Here is a 6,473-nt window from a genome sequence, read left to right as displayed (position 1 = left end):
GTGATCTTGAACCAGCCATTTCACTATCCCTGTTAAGTGAGATGAAGGTGATGAGTTCCATCAGAGATTCTAAATTGAGGGCAGGAGGGGCCTTAGTGTACTCTCCCTGTGACCAATTTCAAGCTGTCAACATGGTGTCACTGAGTGCCAATTTGGGAGTGATTCACACAGCTGGCTCTTGCAGCCCCATATTGCATGGGCCCTAGACAGATGACAAGTGCTCTGAAGGAAAAGAAGCAGGTTACAGGGTGGGAGAGTGAGGGAGGCTGTGCTATCTTAGATTGGCTGGTCAGGCAGGTCTTTCTGAGAGGCAAGATTTGAACAGAGACCTGAATGAAGTAAGGAAGCCAGATATTTAGTGAATATTTAGGAAATGAGCATCCCAGGCAGAGGGAACAACACGTGCAAAGGCCCTGAGTCAGGACTGTGCTTGGCCCTTTGAGGAACGGCGAGACCAGTCTGCAGTGAACACAGGATTTAGGGGAGCACACAGAGGGGGAATTTGAATTCAACAGGTATGTGCAGCAGTAGTGAGGGCAAGAGTTGTTAGCTGGACAAAGGGATGATATTTGCAGGGTATCTTAAAACACGAGGACAGGTTTAACCAGAAGGGTTGGAGTGTGGGCAGAAGTGGAAAGAGAAGAGAACTCTGGAAAGAAAGAATGGTGTGAGCAAAGGTGCCAAAGGTTGGAACAGAGTAATATGGCTGGGGGATTGGGAGCATATGGCCAGTCAAACCTGCACGGGTAAGTGAGAGCCACATCGTGAAGCTAGTGATAGTTTTTCACCCGGGATAGACATATAGGCAGGCATTTGTGGAGGATAAATTTGACAGGGAGACACAAAAGGCAAAGAGGCTACTCTGGAGGCTACTGGTACAGGATAGAAAGGATGGATGAGTGCTTGATTTAGGGAAGAGAGAAAAGGATGGACGTGGAACAATAACCTCATGTCTCTGTAATGATTTACACTAAGGGCTTTCATGCATGCCATTGCTTCTCACCTTCACAACAGCCCTGCGAGGTACATGGGATATGTGGTGTGGTGGGTTCAAGATGGTGACAAATCTTTGACACTCCTCCCTTCACTTCCCCTTGAATCTGGGCTGGGCCCGTATCTCATTTATAGCTAATAGAATGTAGCAGAAGTGACACAAAGGGACTTCCAAGGCTAGGTCACAGGTAACCATTTTGTTTCTGCCTTGGCGTCTTGGCATGCATGCTCTATGGGAAGCCAGCTGCCTTGTGAGAAGTCTGACTACTCTAAGAAGAAGTCCCAGCTAGAGATGACACATGGCAAGAGAGGTGTCCAACCAGCGTCCAGACTTTCAGCCTTCCCAGCCCAGGTGAGTAAAAAAGCCACCTTGGACATCAAGCCCAGTCAAGCCTTTGGATAAGTCCAGCCCCAGGGGCCTCTGACTGCAGCTGCGCTAGACCCCAAGCAAGAACCACCCAGCTGAGTCCAGTCAACACGAACCCTGAGAGGTAATAATTGTTGTAAGCCATTAAGGTTTAGGGTGGTTTGTGATGCCACAATAGATAATCACAAGACACCTGATATTATCCCCATTTTAGATGGGGAACTGAGGCTCAGGGAGATCACGAGGGCTTGTCCAAAGTCATATGGCTAATAAATACTAGAGCCAGAGCCAAAATCCAGATGTGCTGACATTTATAACTGTTGTTTGGACTCCTTTCTGCTCTGTCATTACCATCCTCTCCCATGCCCTGGGCCCAGAAAGGTTGGGGAGGGAGGGAGCCAGCCATCTGAGTCTTTTGGCCAGCCCAAAGGAGAGGTCTACTCATGCCATTTATAGCAGCCCAGTTCTCAGGGGGGTTAGAGAAGTGTGTCCCCTCCAGCATCCTGATGCCCAAAGGGTACTCCCTTCTGGCATGTCCTCATGTTCTTCCTCTCTCTATTCAAGTCCTTCTGTCAACCAGCTGTCCCCTTGGGAACGAAGAAACGCACATTTACTGAGCATCATCTGCCTAAGCATTTTTACTTGATGTTAGTTCATATAATCCATATGGCATGAATACCAAGTAGATACTGCCACAATTGGTGGGAAACTGAGGCTCAGAGGGGAAGATCTTTGCCCAGACTCACACAGCAAGTGAGTTTCAGAGCCTGGATTCCAACCCAGATTTCTCTATTCTACCATCTGCATTCCTTCCACTGGAAGATGGGGCTAATGTTACGCAGACATGCCACCAGAGCATCTGATGTGACACAGGTTCTCAGTGTATGCCACATTCCCTTGCTTTTCCCTCCCTCTATTTCTGCTCCATCCCAGAGAAATTCAGAACCTGCCAAAAGGCAAGAGAAGTCCTTGAGTAGAAAAATAAGACTCAACAATTATTGAACTCTCTGTGATATAGGCTCAAGGATTATCTTATTCTCACAAATACACTGTGAATTTAGGTGCTGTTATTAGCTCCACTTTCCATCTGATGAAGTCAAGGCTTAGACAGATAAGAAACTTGCCCAAGATCCTACAGCTAGTAAGGGATGGATTCAAGATCGAAACCCTGGTGTTTTTGTCTCTGAAGTTCATGCTCTTAAACAGCAAAGCCTACCTCAGCCCCTGAACTGGGAGCTCCCATGCCAGCTGCATGCCTGGCAGCCTGCCTGATAGAGCAGGACTGGGCAGGCTGATTAATGAGGGGAACGACCTGGGGAAGGAATGAGGTCACATTCCAGGAGGCTGAGGCAAGGCTGTTCACGAATCACTTCAAAATACTCACTCTCTTGGAAAAATACTAGCAGGGTTGGATACTCATGCCAAATAAGAAAACTAGATATACAAAATGGATATTAGGACTGAGCATAGTATTCAACCTTCCAGGGCCATAGGCCTAAAGGGGACCAATTGCTCAGCCATGGGTCATAGCCTTCCAAGGACTCGTTCATGTCCTGCCCCCTTCCCATACCTATCCCTGGTCTCCAGAAGATCAGATGGCCTTCCCTCTGACTTCCACCCCTCTTTGTATGTGACTTAAGCACATAACATGTGCTTGAATTATTAATAAATTCATTGGCTTTAAAGATATTTTTTGGGCACCGACTTGATGTCAGGCACTGTGCTAGGAGTAGTGAATATGACATGTTAGTTACCCCCTTGGCCCTTACAATCTAGTGAGGAAGGTAGACATTAAACTGGAGATGAACATTTTGATAGGATAGGGTGCTATAGGAACTAACATTCTTCCTTTCTTCTTTCCCTTCCCCATTCCTCCCTTCTTTCCCTTCCCCATTCCTCCCTTTTTCTATTATCTCCTTCCTTCCAGAAATACTTATTAAGAACCTACTATGTGCTAGTATCAGTCGAGGTGCTAGAGAAGAAAGCAGTGAACAACAGAGATGCTTGCCCCCTTGGAGCTTATATCCCAGTGATGACTGGGGAATTTGACTTGGGATAGGAACAACTTGTGAAGGAACTTGTGAGCCATGCCAGAGTTTGAACTTTACCTGGTTGGTAAAAGAGAACCTAAAATTGAATTTAGGCAAGGGAATAGTCTGAGCAGATTTGTGTTTCAGAAAAATCGCAGGAAAACTATATGGAGGATGAGTGGCAGGAGGTGAGACTGGAAGCAGCAAGATCAGATTGGAGGTTGCTGGGAGACCATGAGAGAGACGGGTTGGTGCTCTAGACCAAGTGGGCTATTGAGAAAGGAAGAGAGCCCCATAACTCACTCCCACAGGGTGAGTAGTGACAGTGGCACCTTGGACAGGATGGCAGAGTAGCACCTCTTCAAACTGATACTTAAAAAAATCATGGACACATCTATTTGGTGGGCATAGAGAGAAACAAATGACTTGTTATTAAAAATTGCATGCCCATTGCTTTATGTTAATTATGTGTACTGAAGATGACATTTCAAATCATTTGAATTATCTTGCATTTCACAATTTCTCTGTCACTCATAGGAGGGTAGCAAACTGAGGCACCATGGGATGAGTCCATCTTCCCCACTGGAGAGACCACATGGAGAGGGGGAGGGGTCCAGCTGAGCCCAGCCCAGTCTCCTGCTGTCCCCAGCGGGGTGCCAGGCATGTGAGTGATGACATCCAGGATCCTCAGACCAGACCAGATGCCACCTGAATACCACTGAGTAGCCCCAGTCAAAGCTCTATGAAGCCTAAGTGTCTCCAGGCTAAGCCCTGCCTGAATTTATGACCCATAAATGGTGAGATATAGTAAAATGTTAGTATGTTCAAGCCAGTTTTGTTGTTTGCTGCTCAGCAATTAATAAACAGAACAGCCCCATTTGTTGACAGTCAAGCAACATCGAAGTTGACAAGCCCCTGCACCACCTGGAAGCCTTGTCATGTGATCCCCACAGAGGCCACTGTGGCTGAGTCTCCAGTGTCCATTACATCCCAGCTGATTGCTCTAAGTAAACCTTGCTAACATCATTCTCCTTGACAGGTGGATATGGGGAGGCTTGAGACAATGTAAGCCCCTGTGTCATGAGGGGAGGCTCCTAAACACTCTAGTAAAAGATTTTTCGTGGGTATCAGCTCTCTTTCTCTCCTTCACTGGATGTGAAAAAAGACATATATCCCAATTGCCATTAGCAGCCACCATCTGATTACAGGGGGAACTAGACTTGGGAAGAAGCCAGTGTTATTGAGGGCAGAGGGGAGAGATGGAAAGAACCTAAGACCACAATGGTATCAATGAATCACTGAATCAACCAACCCTGAAGCCCACCCTACAGTTGGACAGGTGCTATGTGAACCAATTCTTAAGTTTCCAGCTTAAGCTAATTTGTGCAGGATTTTTTGCTTGCTACTCAAGGCAACCTACTTAATTTAATGCTATGGTTCCTTTCTGTGGAATATGGATATTTAGTTGGTAAATTCAATTTCTTAATTTCTAGCTTATCCTGAACTCAACCTATTCTCACTTGCTGTAGTTAAAGCCCTAGAATGGAGAATGAGAGAGAAATATTCTTGAGCCAGCTATCATTTAAACCATAATTTTGACTTACTACACAAAATCCATGAAAGCAGTGCCTCTAAACAGTAAGAGTGCTACCAATGAATACTAATAGCAATAATTATAAGAAGGATAACAAATATCATGGAGGAGTCGCAATATGCCAAACATTGTTTTAAATACCATATGGATTACCTCATTTAATTCCCATAACACTTCCATGTGGTTAGAGATATTTTAATCTCCATTTTACAGAGCAGAATCTGAGACAGGAAAAAATTAAGTTAATTTTTTTCTAGGTCACACAGCAGCAAGTGGTGGAATTGGAATTTAAACTGAGAAAGTCTGACTCCTGAGCTCTGTCTCTTAACAACTATTATAAACCAAGGTAGTAGTAACAAGGAAAGTAGTAGCACCAATAAAATAAATAAGAAGTATTATAGATTTGTTAGTAAGAAAGGACGACTCGACCAGGTGCGGTGGCTCATGCCTGTAATCCTAGCACTTTGGGAGGCTGAGATGGGTGGATCACAAGGTCAGGAGATCGAGACCATCCTGGCCAACATGGTAAAACCCCGTCTCTACTAAAAAAAAAAAATACAAAAATTAGCTGGATGTGGTGGTGCGTGCCTGTAATCCCAGCTACTCAGGAGGCTGAGGCAGGAGAATCGCTTGAACCAGGGAGTCGGAGGTTGCAGTGAGCTGAGATCGCGCCACAGCACTCCAGTCTGGTGACGGAGCAAGATGCCGTCTCAAAAAAAAAAGAAAAGAAAAGAAAAGAAAGGACGACTCATGGGGGATGTGGAGGATTTGGGAGTGAATGAATCAATTATGAGGTACAAGTGGACCCTCAATATTTTACACATGCCCATGAACACTACTTATTGATGTTTTATAAATAGCTACATTATTACATATTCATATACACATATATATACTATGGATTTATTGTGTGTTTGTGTGTTTTTTTTTAGACAGAGTCTCGCTCTATCACCCAGGCTGGAGTGAGTGTAGTGGTGCAATCTCAGCTCACTGCAACCTCTGCCTCCCAGCTTCAAGTGATTCTCGTGTTTCAGCCTCTGGAGTAGCGGGATTACAGGTGCATGCCACCATGCCCCGCTAATTTTTAGTAGAGACGGGGTTTCACCATGTTGGCCAGGCTGGTCTTGAACTCCCGACCTCAAGTGATCCAGCCACCTCAGCCTCCCAAAGTACTGGGACTACAGGCATGAGCCACTGTGCTCAGATGATTTACTGTTAATGTTTCTTTTCTATGTGACCTTTCAAACTTTAGTTTTATTAATCATGGTAACGTATTTTGGGAGAAAGCTGTGACCCTAGACAACAGGTGTCAAAACCAAGCCCCATAGCAGTGGTTTTCCCTTGATCAGCCCCAGTTGCTCCCTCTGGCTTCACTCCCTCCTGGCTGCCTCTGAACTCACCGTGCTAACACTTCCAACTGTAGTCAGGTCACTGGGGCAAAATGCAGAGGAGCTGGATATCCCAAAATGAGTTCTGCATCTGTTTGAGA

Source organism: Pan paniscus, chromosome 1 (assembly GCF_029289425.2).
Source record: "Pan paniscus chromosome 1, NHGRI_mPanPan1-v2.0_pri, whole genome shotgun sequence".
NCBI classification, from domain to species: domain Eukaryota; kingdom Metazoa; phylum Chordata; class Mammalia; order Primates; family Hominidae; genus Pan; species Pan paniscus.
Note: the sequence above shows the minus strand (reverse complement) of the source record.